A 27693-nucleotide genomic window follows, 5' to 3' on the forward strand; every position below is an offset into this window, starting at 1 on the left:
GGTATTGTAAATAATGCTGCAGTGAATGTGGAGGTGCAGATATCTTTTTGAGTTAGTGTTTTCATTTCCTTCACATAAATATCCAGAAGTAGAATTGCTGGATAATATGGTAGTTCTATTTTTAGTTTTTTGAGGAACCTCCATACTGTTTTCCATAGTGACTGCACCAATTTATATTCCCAACAGTGCACAAGGGTTTCCTTTTCTCCACATCCTCACCAACGCTTGTTATTTCTTGTCTTTTTGATAATAGCCATTCTAACAGGTGTGAGGTGATAGCTTATTGTGGTTTTGATTTGCATTTCTCTGATGATTAGTAATGCTGAGCACCTGTTCATGTACCTGTTGGCCATCTGTATGTCTTCTTTAGAATAATGTTTATTCAGATCCTCTGCCCATTTTTTAATCAGATTGTATTTTTGCTATTGAATTGTATGAGTTCTTTATATATTTTTGATATTAACCTTTATCATATATATGATTTGCAAATATTTTCTCCCATGGGTTGCCTTTTCATTTTGTTGGTGGTTTCCTTTGTTGTACAGAAGCTTTTTAGTTGGATGTAGTCCCACTTATTTAGTTTTGCTTTTGTTACTTTTGCTTTTAGTGTCAAATCCAAGAAATCATTGCCAAGACTGAGGTCAAAAATGTCAACTCCCAACCCAACTCCCTCTGTCCCAGTGCCCTGTCACGTGACCTTGGCCCACCGGCCACACAGGACCACTCTCTTCCTTTCTTTCCTTCCCTCCCATTGCACCCCCCCAAGCCTTGTCTTAATGAATAAAGTTCATTCAATAGGAAGATATCATAATACTAAATTTGTTTGCATAAAAAGCCTCAAAATATGTCAAGCAAAAATTGATAGATCTGAAAGGAGAAATATAGGTAAGTTGACACCTGTAGTTGTAGATTGTAATATACCTGACTCAGTAAGTGAAAGAACAGTAGCAGAAATTCAGTAAGAGTACAGAAGATGTGAACAATATTAAGCAAATTGATCCAACTGATAAGCATAAAACTCTATACGCAACAAATGAAGAATACAGAATCTTCTCAGGTGAACATAGAACATTTACCAATATAGGTCATAGGCTGCACCAAACAAGTCCTAATAAATTTCAAAGGAATGAACACATATAGAGTATATTATCAAACCAAGGTAAAATTGAGCTAGAAATAAACCAAATAAACATTTGGTCAGTAAAAAATGACCAAATGTTTGCAAGTTGAGCTACAAACTTCTAATTAACTGATGGCCCAAAGAATTAATCACACTTGAAATTGAAGACATGTTTTGCACTAAATGATAATGAGTTTTATGTATTAAAACTTGTGAGATGAGCATAAAATAGTGCTTATAGAGATATTTATAATTCTAAATAGGTTAGAAAAGAAAGACTAAAATCAGTTACCTAGCTGCCATATAAATAAACATAGAAGGAAGAAAATGAAGATCAGAGTTGAAATCTATTAAATATGAAGGATTTGTACAAAAATAAAATCAAAGCTGGAAGTTTCTTTTGAAGACCAATAAAGGAAAAAAAATGGTATACATACATAACCAATGTTAAGTATGAAAGGAGATGCCACTACAAGCTCTACAGATATTATAGAGAAGAGGATATTATGAAAAACTTTATGCTAGTAAATTTCATAACTTAGAGGAAGTGGACAAATATATTGAAAAACATGACATACTAAATCCAACACAAAAATAAATAGAAAAGGCAGAAGATCTCTATATCTATTAAGTAAATTGAATCTGTACACGTGGAATAGTCACCAAGATAGATTATATTCTGGGCCATAAAACCAGTCTAAGTATATTTAAAAGGATTGATCTAGCATAAGTAAGAACCAGTGAGTTTGAAGATAGATCAATAGAGATATATTAAGTCAATAGAAATTAACTCCCAGGGGGTCCAGATTCTGGACTTCACAGGAAAAGTGTTCAAAGAAGCTATTATAAATATGTTCAAAGAAGTAAAGGAAACAATGCTTAAAGATTTAAAGGAAAGTTTGATGACACTGGCTCATCAAATAGAGAATGTCAATAAAGAGATAGAAATTGTTAAAAGAACCAAATGGAAATGGACTTGCAAAGTACAGTAAATGAAATGAAAAAAATCAGTAGAAGGATTTTTAACATCAGAGTTGAGCTGGAAAGGGAAAGAATTGGTGAACTTGAAGGTAAATCAATAGGGATTTTCCAATCTAGAGAACAGAAAGAGCAAAAAGAATGAAGAAAAGTGAACAGAGCCTCAGAGACCTGTGGAACAGTAGACATATCAACACAATAATAATGGGAGTCCCAGAAGGAGAAGAGAGAAAAACACATAAAATATAATAAATAATGTCCTAAAACTTCCCAAATTTGATGAAAAATGTTAATCTACACGTTTATGAAGCTCAACAAACACAAAATAGTATAAACAGATTCACTGCTAGATACATCATAGTCAAGCCAGAAACAAAGAAAATTTTGAAAGCAGCAAGAGAAAAACAATTCACCATATATAATAATATTAACAGCTGATTTCTCATCAGAAACAGTGGAAGCCAAAGGTAGTAGAATGATGTATTACAGGTGCTGAAGGGAGAGTCTGCATCATGGTGGTGTAAGACATCCTCCTTTTTGTCTCCTTTAACACTTAATCAAGCATCCATCCATGAATAAAAGTGCCTCTGTGGGAGCTGTGAGATCCAGGACCATATGCCAAGGAAGCTGGGAGGAGTCTCAACCCCCCATGCATCTGGTGATAGGTGGACACATCTTGGTAGGGGCTATCGAACTAGCAAAGCCAGAAAACCTGCCCCAACCCCTCTCAGCTGTGGTTGGGGAAAAAATGGAGAGTGGTGATCTGGGCAGATACCCACGGACAAGAGAAACTTTGTAGAAGTCCAGCTTTCCTAAGGAGAAATTCTAGCGTGCCATTGGAGAAAAAGAATTATGAGATTGAACACAGAGGAGAGGGTAAGAGTAGCTTTGCTAGTGCTGCCCATCCCCTAAGGCAATGTAGCGGGCCTGAACTATCTGCTTGTGACCTCTCCCACAGGGGAAAAGGAGAGCAGTGAGTGCCCAACTACCCCAGTTGTGCAAGATGCTTCTGGAGAAACCTGTTTATCTCCCAGCACAACCTCCATGAGATACAACCTCCATGACTTGGGGGAGGGAGAAGACTGGGAAAGAGGCAGATAAGAATACCAAAGGGTGTTAAAGGGACACAGTTCCTGCTGACTACCCTCAGGACTTTAGCAGGAAGTCTGTCCATGAGCCTGTGGGACAACCTCACCCGAACATCTTTCACCAGGTCTGAGGGCACCCTGAATGCCTCAAGTGCTAAACCCACCCCTCCTCCCATTGTGGCCCACTTCTTGTGCACACTCCTGAGTATGGCATGAGAGTGAGTCCAGTAAACAGTAAACAGAGTGCTATCAGAAAAACAGACCAGGATCTGTGAGCATGAGAGAATCCTGGTACTTGAGCTATAGCACCACCTTCTGGAAAACAAGAGAGGTTGCCAGCAGCCACTTTGGTGAATCATAAGAACCAGAGAAGACATAAAAGTTTAAGAATTCTGCCACAAGAGGGAGCAAGAAGTGTGGAGCAGGCATTTCCATACAAAGGTAGAGAAAACGCCACATATAGCAGGACTAATGAATAATATACCCCATCTGAAGGCAACTGGTAATGATTTGAGGTGTCTGCTCCTTCAAATGTGAAAGCAGCAATACAAAACTACAAGGAACATGAAAGAATCAATAACAACAGTCCTCTAATTGAACTTAAAGGCATGGAATTTAGTGATCTAGCTGGTAAAGACTTCAAAATAGCTGTTTTGAAGAAACTCAACAAGCTACAAGGAAACTCAAAAAGACAGTTCAACAAAATCAGGAAAAAAATACCTGAACAAGATGCGATATTTATCAAAGAGACAGAAATAATAAAAAAGAACCAAACAGAAACTCCAAAGCAGAAGAATTCAATGAGTGAAATGAGAAATGCAATAGAGAGCGCCTGCATCAGAGTAGAGCAAATGGAAGGCAGAATAAGTGAGGTAGAGGACAGGGATTTTGAAATAACCCAGTCAGAGCAGAGCAAAGAAAAAAGAATGAAAAAGAGCAAAGAAAGCCTACACTATGGTGGTAATCATATTGCAATATATAAATGTATCAAATCAACACATTATACACCTTAAACTTACACAATGTTATTTGTCAATTATATCTCAAGAAGAAAAAGAAAAAAAATAATAGAGTGCTGAAAGCAGAAAAAACCCCACTCTGTAAACCAAGAATTCTCTATCTAGTAAAATTATCGTTAAAAAAATGAAGGTGATAAAATAAGATTCCACTACACACCTATTAGAATAGTGAAAATCCAAATCACTACAACACCAAATGCTGGCAAGCTTGTGGAGCAACAGGAACTCTCAGTCATAGCTGGTAGAATGCAAAACGGTACAACCAGTTTGGATGACAGTTTGTCAGTTTCTTGCAAAACTAAACATACTTATAAAAAATGAGGAAATCTTGCCATTTGCAACAACAGAGATGGACCTTGAGGGCATTATGCTAAGTGAAATAAGTCAGACAGAGGAAGACAAATACTATATGATCTCACTTATATGTGGAATCGAAAAAACAACAGTAACAAAAATAACAAACTCATGGAAAGAGAGATCAGATTTGTGCTTACCAGAGGCAGGGGGTGGAGGGACAGGGAATTGGAGGAAGGCGGTCAAAAGGTACAAACTTCCAGGTACAAGATAAATAAATACAAGGGATGTAATACATAACATGATGACTATAGTTACCACTGCTGTGTGGTATATATGAAAGTTGTTAAGACAGTAAATTCTAAGAGTTCTCATTACAAGGAGAAAATTTTTTTCTTTTTTTCATTTCATTTTATTGTATCTATATTAGATGATGGATGTTAACTAAACTTATTGTAGTAATCATTTCACAATACGTAGGTCAAACCTTTATGCTGTACACCTGAAACTCACACAGCAATGTATGTCAATTATATCTCAGTAAAACTGGGAAAAAACACTAAACATACTCTTAGTATGCAATGCAGCAATTGCATTCCTTAGGTGTTTACCCAAAGGAGTTGAAGACTATGTCCGCACAAAAATCTGCATATGGATGTTTATACTGGCTTTATCCATAATTGCAAAAATTTGGAAGCAACCATGATGTCTTTTGGTAGGATAAATAAACTGTGGTGCATCTAGTCAATGGAATATTACTCAGTGCTAAAAAGAAATCATGGGCATTTCACACCATGAAAAGACATGGAGGTACCTTACTTAGGTGCATATTACTGACTGAAAGAAGCCAATCTGATAAGGCTAAATAGAATATGATTCCAATTTCACGACATTCTAGAAAAGGCAAAACTATGGAGACATAACAAGTTCAGTGGTTGCCAGGGGTTGGGGGGTGGGTTGGGATGAATAGATGGGGCACAGAGGATTTTTAGAGCAGTGAAACTATCCTGTATGATAGTATAGTGGTGGATACATGTCATTATACATTTGTCAAAATGCATAGAATGTATAACACCAAGAGTGAACCCTACTATAAACCCAAATGGACTTTGGGTGATAATGATATGTCAATGTAGGTTCAGTTGTAACAAATGTACTACTCTAGTGCAGGATGTTGATAGTGGGGGAGGCTGTGCATGTGTTGGGGGGCAGGGGGTATATGGGAACTTTCTGTACTTTCTGCTCAATTTTGCCGTGAACCTAAAGCTTATCTAAAAAATAAAGTGTATTTAAAAAAATGAAGGCAAGATAACATTCCTAGATGAACAAAAACTGAGAGAACTTGTTGCTAGCGGATCTGCGTTACAAAAAATACTAAAGGAAGTCCTTCAGATTGAAAGCAAGTGACATCAGATGATAACTTAAATCCAACCCCCAAAATTAGGAGCACCAGTGAAGGCCATTACATAGGTACATATAAAAGACAGTATAAATATTTTTTCTATTTTCTTAAATGATTTAAAATACAATTGTATTGTTGGGTTTATCACACGTAATCTAATGTGAGTCTATAAATATATTTTTCTTTTCTTTCCTTGACTTCTTTAAAAGTCCTAAGATTGTATAAAGCAATAATTATAACACTGTATCAGTCAGTTTATAGCGCAAATAGATGTAATATGTATGACAATAATAGCACAGAGGAGTAAAGGAGTTCCTATATTTTACTGGAATTAAATTAGTATAATCTGAAGTAGATTGTGATAAATTATGATGCATATTGTAATCCCTAGAGCAACCATTAAGAAAAAACACAGTAAAAAATCTTCAGAATTAAAATGGTACACTAGAAAGTATCTATGTAATAGTTTTTAAAAGCCAAAACTTTTAAATTTTAAAAATAATTTTTAAAAGGGTTTAAAAAACCCCAACAATATCCAACTAGACATTGTCTACAAAAAACAAACTTTAGAATCAAAGACACAAATAGGTTGAAAGTAAACAGATGGAAATGTATATACCATACAAACAATAATCGTAAGAGGGCTGGAGTGGCTATACTAATCTTAGACAAAATAGATTTTCAGACAAAAATGTTACTAGAGACAAAGAGGGACATTTTATATTGATAAAAAGTTCACTCCGGAAAATGGTATGTGTCAAATAATACATAGATTTTCTGTTTTAAAAGTTTATATAAATGCTGTTAAACTGTATCTACCTTTAAGCAGTTTGTTTTTTTAAACTTAAAATTGTGTTTTATGATTCATCCACATTGATACATGCAGATATAGTTCATTTGTGATATTTCGATGTATGTATATACCATAATATTTTATCCAGTTCAAGATTGATGAAGATTTATGTTGTTTTCCAATGTTTCTCCATTTCAGAAAGGGCTGTAATGAACATCCTTGTGCATGTTCTGTTTGCGTATGGTGGACAGTTTCTCCAGGGAGCACAGTTAGGAATGGAATAGCTAGATTGCGGGGATAATGCCAAAACGCTTTCTAAAGGGGTTGTACACATTTTACATTCCTAGCAGCAGTATATGAGAATTCTCGTTTTCATGCATCAGCGCCAAAACTTGAAATTATTGGGCTTATGATTTTCTGTAAGATGATGTTTGTGAAAGAAAATCTCACTTTTGCTGTTTTAATTTGCCTTCTTCTGACTAGTACTGATGTTGTGCATCTTATTGGATGTTTATAGGCCACTCTGTTTTCTTCTTCCATAAATTGCTTTCTCTTTAAGAATTGTAGGAGTTCTTCAGGAATGTTCTGAATAAAAATCTTTTGTTTGCTATATGCTTTGCAAATACACTTTTCCAATCTGTGCCTAATCTATTTAATTTCATTTATGGGTTATTTTGTCACTGAAAGAATTTTAATTGTAAAGTATTAAAATGTGTATTTTTTTCTTAGAGTTGTTGCCTCTTCAATCTTTTTATAAAAAATAAAATTCTTTCCAATGCTTGTTATAAACAATTCCATATTTTCCCCTAAAAGTATATTTTGCATTTCATATTTAGGTCTTAAATTCATGTAAAACTTATTTTTTCTGTTTCGCTAATGGAAGGAAATGTTATTTTTCTTCCAAATGGAGAGCCAGTTGCCCCGACAGCATTTATTAAATTACTTATCTTTTCTCTAGTTATTTTAATGCCATCTTTGTTATATTCCGAATTCCCATTTATTTGATGGTTTGCTTTTAGGTTCTGTATTTCTTTCTGCTGGTTTATTTGTCTTCTCTATCCCAGTGCTAATACCAGACCATTTTATGACCACTAACTTTTAAATAAATGTCAGTATAACACAGCTATCTTTAATTATTCTTGTTTTTCAAATCCAACTAACTACTCTTGCCCTTTTCTCTTATACGTGAATTTTAGAATCATCTTGTCAAATTTCACAAAAATCTCCTGCAGGCCAAGACCTTGGACAAAGTTCTAGGCCTATGCCTGCTCTGGGATGCTACTGGGAAATTGAGCCTCATTTTAATCAATTTTACAGTAAATATTTAGAAATGAGTTGTAGTTGCTTTACACTTGTTATTTGCTCCTGATATGTTTCCATGTAGCCAAATCTGCAAAACAGTCAGGAGTGGGCTGGAAGGACAAGATGGTATGAAACCCAATAAGAATGTTAAGGGGAGCTTCTGCACTGGAAAGAATTCTTGCTTCACACAGGTGGTATCATTCACAGCTTCATACTCTTCTCCCACTGGAACCTTGGGGGTTTTAGGAAATTCTTCTAAAGGAATGCTTTGTTATTTCCTGATTTGTATAACTATCTTTATAAGTTACCATATACATTGCCAATAAAGAATCTTTACATTCTCTGTAACTTGGCATATTTCTGTAAATCTTGTGACCTTCTTGATAACATCACTGCACTGACATGACAATGCAGATTGGAGTCAGAAATGGTATTGATGCAAAGTCCCCAGATCCTGGTAGGCCCTGATGATTTCAGGGAGGTGGAGAAAGTGAAGGTGAAGGAGATTATTCCAGAATTCCAAGATGGTGGACAGACTATCCTTGACATAGGACCATATAACTTTTGCAATTGGAAAATGGGGAAAGATTTGTTTCAACAGAGGATTTCCACTCTCTGTCTCCTTCCACGTGGTTTGGCTTAAGTGAAAAACAGTTTTAGTTCAAAATTCGCGAATTTTAAAATCTGTTGTTGATTCAGTAGGATGTAGCCTAAGAAGCAAAGTCACCTGAGAGACTTTGGAAGGCATATCTTGATCTAAAAGAACATTGTGTTGTTTCCTGCTTATGTAACATTTCTATAAGTTTTCATATACTTTTCCATGCTAGAAACTTGATTTATAAAAACCTTTGTAAAATATTGAGATGCATACTTCCTTAACACGATTAGCCCAAAAGACAATGTTATGATTAATAGGAAAATACTAGAAATGTTTACATCGAAGTCAAGAAAAGACAAGTTTTTTTCAAATGCATTTTCAGTGTCTGTGAAGAAGATAATTATATTTCTCCTAATGTTGAACCATCCTTTCTTTCCTGAGGTAAACTCCAGTTGGATGTCTTGTTTTTCTTTTAATTTGTTCTTGGATTCTGTTTGTTAATATTTCATTTATTAAAGACTTTTTAAAATAAATATTTACTAGTAATATTGAATTTTAGTTTTCCTTTGTGATGCAATATTTGTCATGTTTTTATATCAACAGTATTGATACAAAATAAAATAATTTCTTTAAAATAATTAGAAAGTTTTTCTTTACGCTCTGAAACAGTTTAAATGGTGTTGAATTTATGTGTTATTTAAAGGTTTAATAGAAACCTCTGTGAAAGCTTCTTGACCCCGTGCTTTTTTTGATGGATTTTTCCAAATTCCAGTTAGTAAATGGTGGAACCAGGATTTGTACACAGGAAGTTTGTCTCCATCGTCTATGCTCTTACCCATTATACTACACTGCTTTGCATGTTCTACAAATTAGAACATCATTATTTTTTAATATCTGATAAAAAGTTTGATTGTATTTGAAGTCCATTTGCATCATGACATGAAATTTTAATGCTATATTTGTGAATAAAAGTACGATATGCAAGATATAAAACTTAACTGCTACAATCTTAAGACAGTTGTAAAATGTTTAAAGTTCACTGTGGTGACTATCTGTAATTTGAAGAGAGCATCATTAAAAATAATTTAAAAATTTTGATCAAAAATTGCAGGTAGCTATGGGGCGGCCTGGTGGAATAGTGGTTGGGTTTGTGCGCTCCGCTTTGGTGGCCCAGGGTTCATGGGTTCGGATCCTGGGCATGGACATATTCACCATTTATCAAGCCATGCTGTGGCAGGCGTCCCACATATAAAGTGGAGGAAGATGGGCACAGATGTTGTCCCATGGCCAATCTTTCTCGGCAAGGAGAGGAGGATTGGCAATGGATGTTAGCTCAGGTCTAATCTTCCTCACCCAAAAAAAAAAAAAAATTGCGGGTAGCTAGTTTCAGGAGTTAAACCTAATACTTAAAAATGTATATTCGTGGAATTAAGCTTCAGTGTCTTACTAAAAATGTCTAAATATTTTATTTGGAAATTTTATATAAATTCAATGTCTATTTTCTTCCCTAATACTTTGTATTTTATTATTATATTGGTACTTTATTATGTATAGGAAAAAGGATAATTTTTTTCACCAAGTCCAATATAGACAGCTTCAAATCCCTTCCAACAAACACCATAAAAATATTACTATTTTTCATGGGTGCCATGACTTTAGAAATGCTGGGAGGTAGTGACATATCGATCTGATGCTAATCCCCCCCATACCTGCTTTGGAATGTAGGTGTATTTTCTCCCGCTTGACCACTAATCTAATCTCATCTCTACTGTATAATACCAAAATTCTGTGAGGACCCTTGGCCGTTATGCAAGTTTGCCCAGCCCTACATCCTTAGGGATCAAAGGAAACTCCTGAGAAAGTCAACCCTATCAGAAAACACACATGCACATTCATGCACACACAACACACACATGCACCTCCCCCTTTCACTCTAGAATGGACATCTGAGAAGAATCATGAGATGTTCAGGGAAGGGTCAGTGAATTTCTTCTCCGAAGTGACTTTCTGTGTCCATCTTGTTAAAGTAGCTGCTGGCAGCTTCTCTCCCTGTCCCCCACATATCCGTGAACAATAAAAATTAAGTTAAATGACACTAATTACCCCACTAAAACAAACAGATCAACAACAGATTTTCCACTACTCCCAGAGTTCATCAAACTCATATGTGTAGTCTCATTTAGGATAATCAGGCTATCCTAATGTTGGTATGTTCTATTTATTGATTTCTTCTGAGAGAATATACTTCTCCAGAGACCTGAATACTAGGTCTCTACCTGACTGCTAGTTACAGACACTCTTTCTCTTTTTCCTTGTTTAATGTAGTTGGGGTGCCATAGTTGTTTGGTGAGCAGCCAAACAACTGATCCTTAAGTAGTAGAAATACAGAAAACCCGAGTTTAGGTTGCAAGAGATATAGAGTATCTTTTCATGACTTAATACTATTCCACTGTATGTATAAGAGTAAAGTAAAATAACTTCATGTGTTTGTCACTATCCTTTTAAAAAATATATAATTTTTGTAATTTCCACTTTGAGTATACATGGGATTTAAAAATATGAACATTTAGGTCACATCCAAATTTTCCCCACTTGACAAAATGAAACAAAAATATAGCATCGAAGGCTTGTAATGGGTTTATTTATTGGGTTAATTCTTAAACATGACTGCACATGAATCACTTAGGAGCTTTGCCCAGGCCCCGCCTGAGACCAATTAAATCAAAATCTCTCAGGTGGGATTTTCTTAAGCTGTGATCCCAAAGCGCAGCCAAGTATGGGAACTATCGCTTTATAGTGGTGCTTCTCAAACTTGAATGGGCATTGGAGTCACTTGGAGGGCTTGTTAAAGCAAAGGCTGGCGGCCAGCCCCAGAGCTTCTGATTCTGGAGGTCTGGAGTGGGCTCGAGGAGGTGCATTTTTAGCAAGTTTGCAGGTGAGGCTGGTGCTGGTGTTCTGGGGACCCTACTTTGAGAACCACTGCATTGTAGAGAATGATTCCTTTAAGATAGACTGCCTGGAAGAGATTTAAAAGGCAGAGAGTAATAAATGTCTGTTTTTCTCACAAATGACCTTAATCAAATTGTTTTTGGGTTAAGGTGCACAAATTTATAATTCCATTAGCAATGGATAGCTATACTAGCTTTCACTTTTACCACTAGTCATTTTTATTATAGTTGCCGTTTTAGTTTTTCTGATTTTATAGACGGGAAACGTTATTTGGAAAACAGTTTAATTTGGAGTTTCACCTCATGCACCAGGGTCAGTATCAGGTGATTTAGTTAATTGTTAAAGCTCAAGCTATAAAACACTAGGGCTCTGCCATGGAGATAGGAGTTGGTGGTAGGGAGGAAAGAAGACGCTCTCTTGTTGAAGATCAGTGTTTCCTGGGAAACATTTCTGCCCTGCTTCATTTGGCACCTGCAGGAATGGTGCGGTTAGAGTGGGTAATTGCCATCTAGATAGTGTCCTTAATCTTTACGTTACATCAGACTCATCTCTAGAAGTTCAGATTCAGTTTTTAAAGAGTTCTTCAGGTGATTCTAGTAGGAAGCAGGAATGAGGAGCCCTGGCTGGTGAAGAGATGAAGGCCCTACGAGGTGTTGCTGGGTCTGTGGTGGCATCTCCAAGCCAGACGAGTTCCACAGCATGGCCCTGGTCCAGCCCTGGGTGGGTCTGTGGCAGGCATCGAGAATGTAGGGCTTCTATTTGATGCAAAGATGGTTGGGCTTAAACACGTGTGCTCTATAAATAAAATTCACAAAATTTACAAGAAGGAAAGCAGACAGTGATTCATGAAGTATCTAGGAAGGAGGCTGCCAGACACAATGGTTGATCTTAGCAGCTTTGAAAGAGGTGTGAAAACCCCAGAAAGCATGGCATCTTGGTTGCCTAGTTACAGATAATTCCTAGGCTGGGATTCCCAGAGATCAGAATCTCAGAGTGCTGGTTCCCATGTGGGATTGATGTGTAAGGTTCACACTGCTCTGTTCTCCTTGAGAGGAGGAAGGGACACATCATGGGAGTACTGTTTTGTGTATTTATTTCTTTCGTCACGTAGCCTGTTCTGTAGCTTCCTTGTCCTTCTCTCTAGGGACACTAGATATTCACTCAGCTCTCAGATTATGAGGGGCTATTTTCTCCATTTTTCCACTGCTGTGGGACTTGGACACGTGAATTAACCTATCAGATACTTAGCAAGATACGCTCCATCTCTGGATTATTATAAGCATTTAAGCTTGAAATTATGTGGCATATCGTACATCTGGCTTAAATGCCATTTTAGAAGCTTTACCAATGTATGTGGATCAAATTCTTTCTGGTCCTAAAAGCTGTCCTAGCAAAGTCCTTCTGAACATCACATATTGGGAGGGGGAAGAGGAGGAGAACATTGCTGATGTGGGGTGAGAGCATTGTCATCAGGCTCAACTGCAGCTGTCACGCTTGCCGACCTCTCAGACCAGGATGAGGACACGTTTGCACAGTATCATTCAGGCCAGAAAGCCCCTCAGCTCAACTTTGAAAGCCTGTAAGAAATGTAGGACAGGTTTTGCTATCCCCACTTTTTCCTCAAGGAAAGTGCAGTTCAGGGAGATTCTAGACATCTCCAGGGCCACACAGCTGACAAATGTTAAAGCAGGACTTTAAGCTCTCTCTTGAGCCTTTAGATGGGCTGTCCTCCAACTTCGATTTTCATCCGAGTCACCTGGGGAGCTTAGTAAAAACGCAGAGCCCGGGTCCCCTCTGATGTCAGGGAGCCTCGGCCTTCCGGTGACTCTGATAAGAAGCCAAGTTTGAGAAGCCCTGCTGTAGATTCAGCCTTTGCCCACAACCTTATCTCTTAGCTCCCACGGATCAAGTCTTGATGAAGGCAGTCATGTCATCAGAGAAGTCATTATTTCAGCACAAACACAAGATTGTCCTTCCCATGTGTCCTGGGAGATGAAAAGGGTTTTCAAGATAGGGAAGATAGTGCACGAAGGGCTCTCTACGCCATGGAAGGGCTTGGCCAGGGCATATAGGTGTGAGAATATGGTAAGCAGGGTAGGATTCCAGGAGCCTGAAAGGAAGAGAATACCAAGACAAGATCATAGAAAGCCGGAATGGGGCCTGACCATCAAGATCCCTGAATGTTGGGCTAGGGATCTGGGCTGTGTCTGTACTCCTTAGCAGTACAGGTGACAGGCGAGGTGACCATGATGCTAAGACTGAGCTCAGTAAGAAAATACTCCTTATTTCATGATAAGGCATTGATGAAACTGAAGTGGGTAAGTAAATTAACACTCTCGCTTTCTGTTATTCCACTTGATTTCGGCCTTAGATTGAAGAGCTGGACACAGCAAGGAGAGAAGCAATGGCCTCCTGGGGACAGAACCAGACCCCAGGCAACAAGAGGGGCCTGGTGACAAGCTTGTTGCCGCTAGCAATGCTAAGGAGACAGAACATGTTCCTGGACAAGAGTCCAGCTCCAGGAACCTTGGAGGCAGGAGCACAGGTGTGGCCCCAGATCTCCCTATGATGTTCAGGACAAGCTCGGGTGTGGCCCCAGATCACCCTGTGATGTTCAGGGCAAGCTCAAGACCTTCTAGGGCACTGCACAGTTCCCCCTCTTCCACAGACAGCCAATAATCTGGCCTCAAACCACTCTCACACCTTTTATATTTTCTCCCAGTGAAAAGTCTAGAGAATGAGGGAGTCAGACACAAAACCCCACCCCAGGCCAGGCCCCTCTTAGAGCACTGACTGCCTCCTATAGGGAAGACCGGGGGCTATCTCAGCAACTTGACCACAAACTCCTGCAGCAACTGTTGCAGGAATGTCCTGAATGGGAAGAACTGTTGAGTCCAATGCTCAAGGTACTTCCACAGACTTTTCTAAAATCCCAGCACCCAAAGAATCCCCAGGAGATATTTCTTTCTTTGTTTTTTTTGCTGAGGAAGATTTACCCTGAGCTAACGTCTGTTGCCAATCTTCCTCTTCTTTGCTTGAGGAAGATTTGCCCTGTATGTAGGTCGCCACCACAGCATGGCTGCCGACGAGTGGTATATGTCTGCGCCTGGGAGCTGAACCTGGGCTGCTGAAGCAGAGCGTGCTGAACTTAGCCACTAGGCCATGGGGCCAGCTCCCCCAGAAGATATTTCTTGATCTGAGAGATCCACAATCAGACATGAGAAGGCTGCTCCAGGTCATGCTTCAGGATTTTCCTTCTTGGCAGTTGCTCTTAGATCAGAGCCTCAAGAGGCTACTTCAGCAATATCTTTCATCCCAGGGCCAGCAGGCTGGCTGGGAGAACAGCAGGGGCAGCTGCTACAGCCCTATCTGCCCACGGCCCAGTATCAGCAGCAGCTGCTGGGCCGGCATCCTGGCCAGAAAGAACAGCAGAGGCAGATGTCGCAGCCCTATCTGCCCACATTCCAGTATCACAGCAGCTGCTGGGCCAGCAGCCTGGCCAGAGAGAACAGAGGCAGATGCTATAGGCCCGTCTGCCCACATCCCAGAAGCAGCAGCAGCGCCGGGGCCAGCAGCCTGGTCTGTCATAGGAGCAGCAGCAGCAGCAGCTTGAATCAGACGGGCAGCAGCCACAGATGCTGCAGGCCTATATGCCCACATTTGAGCAGCTTAGCTCAGAAGGCCAGCAGTCCTGGGAGGCTGCAAACTCATCGTCCTCCATCCCAGGGTGGTAAGCAAGGCCAGGAAATGTGGCTGCCACAAAAAGCATGATTTTAAATCTTATTTCCAGGAGAAATCATTGATAAAAGTTAACTATCGAGGAGGCCAAGTTCTTAAGAACCATAGCCTATGCTGAGGGGTTAGCCGAGGGGGAGGATGTGAGTTACATTGCAGCTTTTGTTTTTTCTAACGGATCAATAGAATTGTCATGTGTTCTTTTTCTGCGTCACTGCATTCCCTGCTGCTCCATGTCCTCCACCATATTAGGTTTCAGAACCAGGCCCTCTTCAGCTTGTCGTTGGGGGCCCTCTTCCCCCTTGCCAACTTACTTTCCAAGACTTGTCTCCCTTTCTTTACATTCAGCCAATGATGTAATGATCTGACGGCTCAGTCTTGAGCAGACCTGTCACTATTCTTCATCCATGCCTTTGCTCATGACTTCCCTTCAGCTGGGGTTATCTTTGTCCTCTAAAAACACTAAGCCTAATGACTCATTTTCTTAGTTGAAACCCACAGAACCTATTCTCAGCTATGGATATATATGAGGGTTCTGTTTCTTATATTGGATATTACAAGTCTATGGAATATGTATATTTCTTTGTGTTCTCTTTCTTCTATTAAATATAGTTGCTTAAAATTATTGATAAATTTCTATTTGTGTAAGTCAGGAAGGGTAGGCACTGGAAGCTAACTTAAATTGCTCTAGAAAAATTAAGATCCGTTAGTACCAAAAGCAGAAGAATTGTTAGCACAAGTGGACACACAATACCAGGCATAAAATAAAGTCCAACCATGTGTTTCCAGACAATATGTTCCCAAAAGTTCCAAGAGGGGAGTGTACTGCAAAAACTAGACCCCCTAGATCATAGGAGATGAAGCCTCTAGTGACCCAACTAACTATAATTAGATGATAAATAGGTGCAAGGAAGTAAAGGGCCGACTGTGACTGGACAGCCTCTGAACAGACTTCATGGACACAGAAATGGAGAGATTGTTTTTTTTTTTTAAATTAAAATTTTTATTGAAGTATAACAGAAAAAAGTGCCCAAATTATAAGTATACAGCTCAAATAATATTCACAAGTGAATACACCTGCATAACTTTCACTGATTAATTGCCCCAAGTAACTCAAAGGAGTTTTCAGAAGCACTTAACTGTTTTTACAAATTATTTTTTTAGTTATGTTAAGAGATGCAATCACCAACCCACTGTGAACTGGTCCAAACCCCACCTCAAGAGCGATGCCTGCACAGACAGGCCGAGAAGTGCCCAAGAGATTATCTTTGCTGCTTCTTTTTTTTTTTGGTGAGGAAGATTGGCTCTGACCTAACACCTGTTGCCAATCCTCCTCTTTTTGCTTCAGGAAGATTGGCCCTGAGCTGACATCTGTGTCAGTCTTCCCCTATTTTGTATGTGGGTCACTGCCACAGCATGGCTTTGATGAGTGGTGTAGGTCCGCGCCTGGGATCCGAATCCACAAACCCTGGGCTGCCTAAGTGCAGTGTGCCGAACTTAACCACTATGCCATGAGGCCAGCCACACCTGTGCTTCATTTTAATGTTAAGATCTCTGCCCCGGGGGAGCTTAGGCCTTATTACCATAACATGTTATGTACGTGGAAGTATGCTTTCAAACATACATCCTGTATAAGGAAGTATGCCTGTGCCTGATAGTGAAACTTCTCTTTTGAATATTCATTCCCCATCTGAAATAAAAGGCCTCTGCTTTCCCTTGCTTGGGGAGCCACAGCTTTGGAAATGATTCCACATGGTCTCCTTATTTACTGCAAATAAATTTTACTTTGTGTGACAACTACTTTTGGTGAAGGCTCTGATTTCAACTCACCAAGCAGCAGACCCACTTTGGTTTGGTAACATAACCACCACTTGGTTTAAGAAGTTCAATATTACAAATACTTCCAGTGTCACCCTCACACTGCCTCCTATCGCTTACCCCTCCAGTGTTAACTATTAACCTGACTTCTAACCCCATGCATTATTTTTTCCTATTTTTAATATATTTTTAATGCCCAACAGCCAAATGCCACCAAGAACAACACTTTAGTCCAACACATGTAGGCTTATTAGCTTACTGCAACAAGGGAGGGCACCTCAGCAACTGGAGTACATCTTGGTAAGAAGAGGGAGGAGGAAAAAGCTGGACTTGGGTTGAATAATTCTGAGACGCTGGGGGAAGTGGGCATCAGCTCTAGTTTGGTAGCTGTCATGAGGTGAAGGCAGCATAGCAATTAGGTATCTCAGTAATGTTTGTTCAGCAGGTGGGAACAGCAAGGCAGGACTGGGGCATCATTAGTAAGAAGGCAGTAGTAACTTGAAGAAGGGGGTCATTATGACACTTACATCTGCAGCGTGACCTTGGGAGAAATATTTTCTGTTAACTTTGCTGCTCGTTTTACCTATGTCTGGTATCAGATAATGGATATCACAAGTAACAGGGCTGAGTTTTTTACTTTCAATCTTGGACTCATTTGGTATAAATAAAATCACAATATACATCTTCTTTCATGTCTAGCTTCTTTCATTTGACATTTTTTTTTTTTTTTTTTTGTGAGGAGATCGGCCCTGAGCTAACATCCGCCAATCCTCCTCTTTTTTTGCTGAGGAAGACAGCCCTGGGCTAACATCTGTGCCCATCTTCCTCCACTTTATATGGGACGCCGCCACAGCAGGGCTTACCAAGCAGTGCGTCGGTGCGCTCCCGGGATCCGAACCAGCGAACCCCGGGCCGCCGCAGCAGAGCGCGCGCACTTAACCGCTTGTGCCACCGGGCCGGCCCCTCATTTGACATTTTGTTTGTGAGATTCATCCCTATAGTTGCATGTAATTGTGGGCTGCTTATTATTAATGCAGCCTACTATTCCTCTGTGTCAATATACCATACTACCCATTCTGCTGTTGATGAGCATTGGAGAATTTTCAGTTCTTGACTCTGACAAATGGTGCTGCTATTAACATTCCAGTGCATGCCTTTAGATGAACGTATGGACCCATTTTTGTTGGACATATACCAAGAATAAAATTGCTGGGTTATTTGGTATGCATATGTTCAGCTTTAGTAGATTATGTCAGTATTTTCCAAAATGGTTGCTTCAATTTATATTCTCACCAGCGGTGTGTGAGAGTTGCAGTCTCTCCACATCCTCACTAATGCAGGTATTGTCTGCCTTTTCATTCTAGCCATTATGGTGGATGTGTAGTACTGCCTTGTGGTTTTAATTGCATTTTCTTGATGGCTAATAAAGTAGAATATATGTATTTTATTTTATTTTTTTTGCTGAGGAAGATTAGCCCTGAGCTAACATCTATTGCCAGTATTCCTCTATTTTGTATGTGAGCCGCCACCACAGCATGGCCACTGAGACGAGTGGTGTAGGTCTGCACCCAGGAACAGAACCCAGGCCACTGAAGCGGAGTGTGCCGAACTTAACCAATAGGCCACCAGGGCTGGCCCCAGAATATTTTTTCATGTTTTTATTGGCTATTTGAATATGCTTTTTTTGTGAAGTGCTTAAGTCTTCTGTCCGTTTTTCTATTGTGTTGTCAGCCTTTGTCTTATTAATTTATAGATTTTATTTATATTTTCTTGATATAAGATCTTTGTCAGATATAAGTATTGCAGATATCTTCATCCAACATGGCTTACCTTCTTACTTTCTTTATAGTATCTTTTGCACAGAAAATCTTAATTTTAATGTGTTCCCATTTAGCAGTTTTTTCCCCTCATGGTTAGTGCTGTGTCCTATTTAAGGAATTTTTGCCTATTCCTAGGTCATGAAGTTTTTCGTCTATATTTTCTAATAGAACTTTTAAAAAATCTTTCACATTTAGATTTGCAATTCATCAGTAATTCATTATGGCGAATAGTGTGATATAAGGATCAAGATTCCTTTTTTAACCATTTGGTTATTCTATTGCCATGGTTCCATTTGTTTGAAAAGATAGTGCATTGCTGTGTCACCATCATAATAGATCTAACTCTCTTGTCTGTTCTATGGATCTACTTGTTTATTCCTGTGCCAATATCATATTATCTTAATACTATGTCTTTTTAATAGATATTAATATTAGGTAGTATAGATCTTTCAGCTTTGTTCTTATTCGAGATTGACTTGGCTAGTCTTGGCTCCTTGCATGTTCTTATTGATTTTAAAATCAGTTTGACATTTTCCACACACACAGGCAAAAACCCAATGGGACTTTAATTGGAATTGCTTTGAATCTAATGTAAATCATTTTCATAAGAGTTGACATCTTTTGATATTGAGTATTCCAACACATGAAAATATGTCCCTTCACTTATTTAAATCTTCTTTAATTTCACTCAACGTTTTGTGGTTTTCAGTTCTATCACATTTCCTTGTTACTGGTATATAGAAATATAACTGATTTTGTATATTGACTTTGCATCTGGAGACCTTGAATAATTAATTCTAAATTTGTAGATTCCTTTGGATTTTGTAATTAGACAAGTCGCCTACACATAACGAGAGTTTCTTTCCCAAAACGGAAGCTCTCAATCCTGTGACAAGGCAATGAATTTTGCTAATAATCCAAGTGAGCTTAGAAGTGGATTTTTCTCCAGTTGAGCCTCCATATAAGAGTGCAGCCCCAGCAGTACCTTGATTGCAGCTTGATGAGATCCTGAAGCAGAGGATGCAACTAAGCCATGCCTGGATTCCTGACCTGCAGAAATGGTGACATAATAAGTGTGTATTTTAAGCCGTTAAATTTGTGGTAATTTGTTACATAGCAATAGAGAACTAATATATTTTGTTTTTGCTTTTCAGAAGTATTACTCTAACGGATTTAGCTGTGGTTTTCTTCATATTTATTCTGCTTGGGGTTTGCAGAGATTCTTAAATCTGTGGGTTAATTTCTTTTATCAGTTTTAGAAAATCTTTAGCCATTATCTTTTCAAATATTGCTTCTGTCTCCCTTTTCTCCTCTCTTTTTTACCCCCATTATATGTATGTTAGGTCCTGTTATGGTGTATTACATGTCTTGATACCTTTTTAAAAGAAAATTGTTTTTGTATTTCCTATGTTTTTTGTTGTTGTTGTGCTTCAGTATGTATGGCATAGCTTTGAGCTCTCTGAATCCTCTTAACCCAGGAGCAGAAAGTCTGCACACACTCAGCTGCATATAAATATGTATACACAAATATACATATATACACATATGCATATACACATACATATATCTTATATATGTAAATAAGCTGTGAATTGTATTTATATAGATATAAATCATATAAAATCTGAATACTGAACTAACCAAAAATTATGTAAAATCACATTGTACAATGGGGGTTAAGGAAGTATTATTTTGGAAAAGGGAGAGGAAGGGAGTTTTAAGTGAGCCAAATCTTCATACTTCATGGAAGGATAGAAAAATCAAGGTATATATCAACGTAAAATTAAAAAATCAAGACACTTAGGAACATGAAAACAAATGTCAAAAGCTTGTGGACAAAAGCTTAAAAAACTTGAAGGCAGAGTGGCCATTGGTTTACTCTTTATGCACTGTTTTTTCTTAGGTAATCTGAGGAGAATCCACATAGGAAGAATTTGATTATTTGTCCACTTAGGTTATGATTTGTTTTTCTCAGTTGACGCCCATGAAAAGGGGAATTCCAATAGAAATCAATGGCATGATAGAGTAGACATTCTCCCATCACAGTCCTCACATGTCCCTTGATGGCTGACTGGTTACTTCTGTCAAGTGGGCACAGGAGCGAGAGGCTGCGCACACTCAGCTGCTTTCACTCTAGATCTTCTTTCTTGAACAGATTTTTCCTTATTATTTACTTTATTTATTTAATTTGTTAATTAGAAAATCATTACATACTAAGTGAAATATTTGAAAAAACCCAAAGATGTAATAAAAGTGAATAATTTCTTTCATCATGTCCTCTGCTCCCATCCCCCAGGATAACCAACATTTGTGGCCTAGTTCTTATCCTTCCACAACTTTCTCCATGCTCAAAGCCATTTAAAGTTATTTGGGGATTTAGTTATTGTTTTATTTATACAAAACTTATACATTAATTCAAGACTGAGCAAAAAAACATTCCTGCTCTAATGGAGCTAATAGAGGAGACAGACAAGGAACAGGTCAATGAACAATCTCAAGTGGAGTTTCATGTTATGAGGAAAAACTGGGAAAGTGGTTAAGGTGACTGCTGGGTACCAGTTAGCTACTTTTGAGTAGAGTCCTGAATCGAGTGAGGGGATGAAACAGGTGAAGATGTGGAAGAGCAGGATTGCAGGCAGGTGGAACAGAAACCACAGAGGCCTGAGGTTGGAACAAGCATGGCATGTCTGAGGTTTGGCAACAAGGGATATACTGGAAACCTCTTCTCATCCCATCTCCCCAGTCTTTTCAAGTCAGGAGACCACTCTTGTTTTTCAAGTCTATCTCTTTCCTCTATTCTTTCCTGTGCTTTGTTTCACAAATGGTTAAGTAGTACAGGCTATACCTTGCTATTCCTTGTACTGCACCTTACTTTGTTTTCATGTGGAAATAGTTCCATATCAGTACTTAAAAATCTTCCATTAAAAAAAATTTCATATAGAAAATTTCAAACTTATACAAAAGAAGACAGACCCTTCATGTACCCATTATCCAGCCTCATCAATTATCACCTCACGGCCAATCTTGTTTTGTCTATATGTCCACCCACCACCCCCTACAACCAGATTGTGTTGAAGCAAATCCAAGATATCATATCATTTCATGGGTAAATATTTCTACACATATCTCTAAAAGATACGGACTCTTTTTAAAAAAGCAAAATTATTATCATGCCTAAACAAAGTTAGCAATTATTCCCAATATCCTCAAATATCTATTCAATGTTCATATTTCCTATGAAAGTTTTTTGTTTTTTTGAGTTGCAATACAAAGGAGGTCTGCACATTGCTGTCGGTTAATATGTCTCTTAAATCTCCTTAACCTTGAGGTTCCTTCTCTATAACTTATTTTATTGCAATTTTTTTAAATTGAAGAAACCAAGTTGTTTGATCTGTACATTTCTTCATAGATTGATTTTGCTGATTGCATCCCTGTGGATTCATTTAACATGTTTCTCCGTCCCTTGTATTTCCTGTAAATTGGCAGTCAGATCTAATCTTAATCAGATCCAGGTTCAAATTTTTTGCTTCCATTGTTTATGATCTGAAGGTTCATAATATCAGATTCGTTCTCTTTTGGTGATGTTAAGATTGATCAATGGGTTTGTGTTTTTTCAGCATGATACATCCATGATTTCTCCACCAATTTTTCACTTAATAGTTTTGCAAACATTGATCATCAATATCTAGATTCGTTATTTTATTAGAGATTGCAAAATGGAGACATTCTAATGATAGAAACTTTCCTTCAATGATTTGGTTACTCTAAAGAAGAGTTCTGATACAAAAGTAAGAATAAATGGTAGATTCTTTCCTTGTATCTACTAAATAATATTTCCAAAATAAATTTTCCAAATAAATATTTATATTTCTAAAATAATGTTATTTTATATATATATATAAATAATATTCCTAGTCTTCTACAGAGGTGACCAATGAGTTTTCTTGTAAATATAATTAACTCATGGATTTAAAAATATTTGGTGTTTTGATCCATTGTAGGTATCATCCTTATTTTTGCCCAAATTGTACCATCTATAGCTAGCGGGAGCCTATTTAAATTGGCGCATAAGTCCTAAAAGTTTTTCAAAACTTTCTTGCCTTCTGGTATGGCAAGAGGCTTCTGGAGAACTAACATTTTATAGTGTTGAATATTCCTACTAAAGAACATGGAATTTTGTGTTTTTTCAGGTTTGGGATTTCTTTTTAATTTTACACTTAAGTGTTTTATTTCTTTTTTTTATGTCATAAATGCTGTCTTGTCTACCACTATATCACCTGCTTTTCCCCCTCAGTGTTATCGAGATACAACTGACATAATTGTGTAAGTTTAAGGTGTACAACACGTTGATTTGATGCATTTACATATTGCAAAATGATTACAACCATAGCATTAGCTAACACCTCCATTACATCACATAATTACCGTTTCTTTTTCTGGTGAGAACATTTAAGATCTACTCTCTTAGCAACTTTCAAGCATATAATACAGTATTATCAACTACAATTACCATGCTGTACATTAGATCCCTAGATCTTATTTATCTTATAGCCAGGAGTTTGTACCCTTTAACCAGTATTTCCCCATTCCCTATCCCACCCCCAGCCCGTGGCAACCACCATTCTATTCTCTATTTCTATGAGTTCAGCTTTTTTAGATTCTGCATATTGGGGAGAACATACTATATTTGTCTTCCTTTGTCTGACTTATTTCACTTAGCATAATGCCCTCAAGGTCCACTCATGTTGTTGCAAATGGCAGGATTTCCTTCTTTCTCATGGCTGAATAATATTCCATCGTAGATGTATACCACATCTTCTTTATCCATTCATCTGTTGAAGGAAATTTAGGTTGTTTCCAAATCTTGGCTATTATGAATAATGCTGCAATGAAGATGGGAGTGTAGATATCTCTTTGATATCCTGTTTTCATTTCCTTTGGATATATACTCAGAAGCAGGATTCCTGGGTCATATGGTATTTCTTTTTTTAATTTTCTGAGAAATCTTCATACTCTTTTCCATAGTGGCTACACCAATTTACATTCTCACCAATAGTACACAAGGGTTCCCTTTTGTCTGCATCCTCTCCAACACTTCTTATCTCTTCTCTTTTTGATGATAGGTCTTCTAACAAGTGTGAGGTGATATCTCATTGTGGATTTGATTTGCAGTTCACTGAGGATTAGCGATGTTGTGCACCTTTTCACGTTACCTATTGACCATTTGTATGTCGTCTTTGGAAAACTGTCTATTCAGTTCCTCTGCCCACTTTTAAATTGGATTGCTTGATTGGTTGTTTTTTGCTATTGAGTTGTATGTGTCATTTATATATTTTGTATATTAACCCCTTATCCATATATGATTTACAAATATTTTCTCCTATTCCATATGTTGCCTTTTCATTTTGTTGAATGTTTCTTTTGCTGTACAGAAGCCTTTCAGTTGATGTAGTCCCACTTATTAACTTTTGCTTTTGTTGCTTGTACTTTTGGAGGCATATACAAAAAGTCATTGCCAAGGAGCTCTTTCCTTGTTTTCTTCTAGGAGTTTTATTGTTTCAGTTCTTATGTTTAAATCTTTAATCCATTTTGAGTTAATTTTTGTGAGTGATATAAGATAGGGGTCTAATTTCATTCTTCTGCATGTGTTTATCCAGTTTTCCCAACACTGTTTATTGAAGAGACTATGCTTTCCTCATGGAGTATTCTTGGCTCACTTCTCAAATATTAGTTACTGTATGTGCAAGGGTTTATTTCTGGGCTTAGATTCTGTTCCACTGGCCTATGTATCTATTTTTATGCCAGTGCCATACTGTTTTGAATACTATAGCTTTGTAGTATAGTTTGAAGTCAGGAAGTGTGATGCCTCTGGCTTTGTGCTTTCTCAGGATTGCTTTGGCTATTCAGGAATCTTTCATGATTCCACACAAATTTTAGAATTGTTTCTTCTATTTCTGTGAAAAATGCCATTGGAATTTTGATAAGGATTGCATAGATGGCTTTGGGTAGTATGGACATTTTAACAATATTAATTCTTCTCCATCCGTGAACACAGGATATCTTTCTATTTGTTTGTATCTTCTTCAATTTCTTTCATTAAAGTCTTGTAGTTTTCAGTGTACAGATTTTTCACATCCTTGATAAAATTTATTTCTAAGTATTTTATTGTTTTTGATGCTATTGTGAATGGAATTTTATTCTTTATTTCTTCTTCAGATGTTCCACTGTTATATTATATAGAAATACAACTGATTTATGTATGTTGATTTTGTATCCTGCAACTTTACTGAATTTGTTTATAAGTTCTAACAATTTTTTAGTAGAGACTTTAGGATTTTCTATATATAAGATCATATCACCTGCAAAAAAGACAATTTCACTTCTTCTTTTCTAAATGGTTGCCTTTTATTTCTTTTTCTTGCCTGGTTGCTCTGGCTAGGATTTTCAATACTATGTTGAATACAAGAAGTGAGAGTGGGCATACTTGTATTTTTCCTGATCTTAGAAGGAACACTTTCAAACTTTCAGCATTGAGTATGATGTTAGCCGTGGGCTTGTCATAAATGGACTTTATTATGTTGAGGTATATTTCTTCTATACCCAGGTTATTGAGAATTTTTATCATGAAAGATATTGGATTTTCTCAAATGCTTTTCCTGCATCTATTGAGATGATCATATGATTTTTATCCTTTATTTTGTTAATGTGGTGTATTACGTTGATTGATTTGCAGATGTTGAACCACCTTTGCATCCTTGGAATAAATCACATTTGATCATGGTGTATGATCCTTTTAATGTATTGTTGAATTTGGTTTGCTAGCATTTTGTTGAGGGTTTTTGCACCTATGTTCATCAAGGATATTGGCCTATAGTTTTCTTTTCTTGTGGTGTCTTTGTCTGGTTTTGGTATTAGTGTAATGCTGGCCTCATAAAGTGAGTTTGGAAGTGCTCCTTCTTCTTCTATTCTTTGGAAGTTTGAGAAGGATTGATATTAATTCTTTAAATATTTGGTAGAATGCACCAGTGAAGCCATCCGGTACTGGACTTTTGTTTGTTGGGAGTTTTTTTTGATTACTGATTCTATCTCCTTACTAGTGATTGGTCTGTTCAGATTTTCTATTTCCTCATGATTCAGCCTTGGTAGGCTGTATGTTTCCAGGAATTTATCCATTTTTTCTAGGTTGTCCAATTCGTTGGCATAGTAGAAGTAGTCACTTAGGATTATTTGTATTTCTGTGGTATCAGTTGTAACATTTCCCCTTTCATTTCTGATTTTATTTATTTGAGACTTCTTTTTCTCTTTTCTTGGTGAGTCTAGGAAAAGGTTTGTCAATTTTATCTTTTCAAAAAGCAGCTCTCAGGTTCATGGATCTTTTCTATTGTCTTTTTAGTCTCTATTTCATTTATTTCCACTCTGATCTTTGTTATTCCTTCCTTTTACTAAATTTGGGCTTTTTTTGTTCGTCTTCCTTTAGTTCCGTAGTGAGTAGAGTCAGGTTGTTTATTTGAGATCTTTCTTGTTTCTTGATGTAGGCATTTATTGCTATGAATTTCCCTCTTAGAACTGCTTTTGTTGCATCCCATAAGTTTTGGTATGTTTTGTTTTTACTGAGGTATAATTGACATAACATAACATTATATTAGTTTCAGGTGTACAATGTAATTATTTGATACTTGTGTATATTGCTAAATGATCACTACAATGAACCTAGTTAATATCCATCACCATGTATAATCACAAAATTTTTTCTTTTTTTCTTCAAGTCTCCTAGCTACTTTCAAATATGCAACACAGTATTATTAACTATAATCACCATGCCGTACATCAAATCCCTATGACTTTTTTATTTTATAACTTGAAGGTTGTACCTTTGACCCCCTTCACACATTTCACCCAGGAGCATGTTTTTAATCTTCACATACTGCTGAATTTTCCAGTTTTCTTCTTGTAATTGATTTCTTGTTTCATACCATTGTGCTCAGACAAGATGTTTCATATGATTTCAATCTTCTTAAATTTATTAAGACTTATTTTATGGCCTAACATATGATCTATCCTGGAGAATGTTATATGTGCACTTGAGAAGAATATGTATTCTATTGCTTTTGGATGGAATGTTCTGTATATATCTGTTAAGTCCATCTGGTCTAATATGTCATTTAAGGTTGATATTTCCTTATAATTTTATTTATTTGAGTCATCTCTCTTTTTTCTTAGTCTAGCTAAAATTTTGTCAATTTTGTTTATCTTTTGAAAAAACTCGCTCTTAATTTTATTGATCTTTTTATTGTCTTTTTGGTCTCTATTTCATTTATTTCTGGTCTGATATTTTATTATTTCCTTTCTTCTATTAACTTTGGGCTTTATTTGTTCTTCTTTTTCTAGTTCCTTGAGGTGTAGAGTTAGGTTGTTTATTTGAGATCTTTCTTGTTTATTGATGTAGACATTTATTGCTATGAACTTCCCTCTTAGAACTGCTTTTGCTGCATCTCATAAGTTTTGGTATGTTGTATTTCCATTTTCATTTGTTTCAAGATAGTTTTTGATTTCTCTTTTGATATTTTCTTTGACTCATTGGTTGTTTGGTAGCATGTTATTTAATCTCCACATATTTGTGAATTTTCAAGTTTTCTTCTTGTAATTGATTTCTAAGTTCATACCATTGTGGTTAGAAAAGATGCTTGATATGATTTAAATCTTTTTAAATTTATTAAGACTTGTTTTATGGCCTAACATATGATCTATCCTGGAGAATGTTCCATGTGTGCTTGAAA

Source organism: Diceros bicornis, chromosome 6 (genome assembly GCF_020826845.1).
Source record: "Diceros bicornis minor isolate mBicDic1 chromosome 6, mDicBic1.mat.cur, whole genome shotgun sequence".
In the NCBI taxonomy this organism is placed as follows: domain Eukaryota; kingdom Metazoa; phylum Chordata; class Mammalia; order Perissodactyla; family Rhinocerotidae; genus Diceros; species Diceros bicornis.